Genomic DNA, 1,017 nt, shown 5'->3' on the forward strand with positions numbered 1-1,017 from the left:
GGTAGAACTTTTGTGCAAGGAGGCAGAGTACGTGAACATCCAGGCCAAGATGCCGTGAGTATGAACCGCCTCACCCCGTACCAGCGCCGGCCGTACAGAGTGCTCTAGAGTAAGGTATTCACTCTGTTTGAGAAGTATCATTTTTTGTTATGCCCGGCCATGGACCTAGGGAATAAGACCTACAGACCCTAAAGTGGACATTTCTGGAATTTTCTACCGAACAACTTCTAACAAGACTTTGGCAGTGAAGGGTGAACAGTGCAGCGGTTGAAAACAGGCCAAAGACCGACTAACTATCGTTCTGTGTGCAAACATGGCCGAAGGAAAAGAGAAACTCCTTCATCGGCAAATCGGCGAAGACATTTTCAGTACAGATTATTACATAAATTTTTATCAACAAAAAGGATGCTATATATTTGGAAACTCACAGACTGCCCTAATTGTATACACTTTACAAATGAAGAAGAAAACACCGTACATTTATTTTGGGCATGTCCCAGAGTGTATGACTTCTGGAGGGACGTAAAGGAATGGCATCAACAAATAACAAACAAAACATTATGTATAGACGTGGTGTCATATTTGGGGATTTAAGAAGAGGCATCCCATTAGTCGATAATACAATTATACTAATTGCAATTTTTTTTATTTCAAACAAAGGGAAAAACTTATCGCTAAAGCAGTTTATTTCCTATATTAAGTCTTATCATAGATCAGAATACATAATTGCCACTAGAAAAAATAAACTACCACTACACTATCACGAATGGGGGGAATTTAGACAAACATTACTATAATCTGTTGTCCACTCTTGAAATGTCTCTCACAGCATTACTTTGGTTTTTGTTTTATATTTCCTGTCTTTTGGTTGTTATTACTTTGTATAAAGATATTGTTTTGTTGATTTGTGTTCTGTATTTATATGAGATTGGTTAATTAATTGGTTGCCGCTTGTGCTCATGTTTTCTCCATATAATTTGACATTATTTTGATTGTCGCATTGCCTTATATATTTAT

Source organism: Branchiostoma belcheri, unplaced genomic scaffold (assembly GCF_001625305.1).
Source record: "Branchiostoma belcheri isolate BF01 breed outbred unplaced genomic scaffold, Haploidv18h27 scaffold332, whole genome shotgun sequence".
Lineage (NCBI taxonomy): Eukaryota > Metazoa > Chordata > Leptocardii > Amphioxiformes > Branchiostomatidae > Branchiostoma > Branchiostoma belcheri.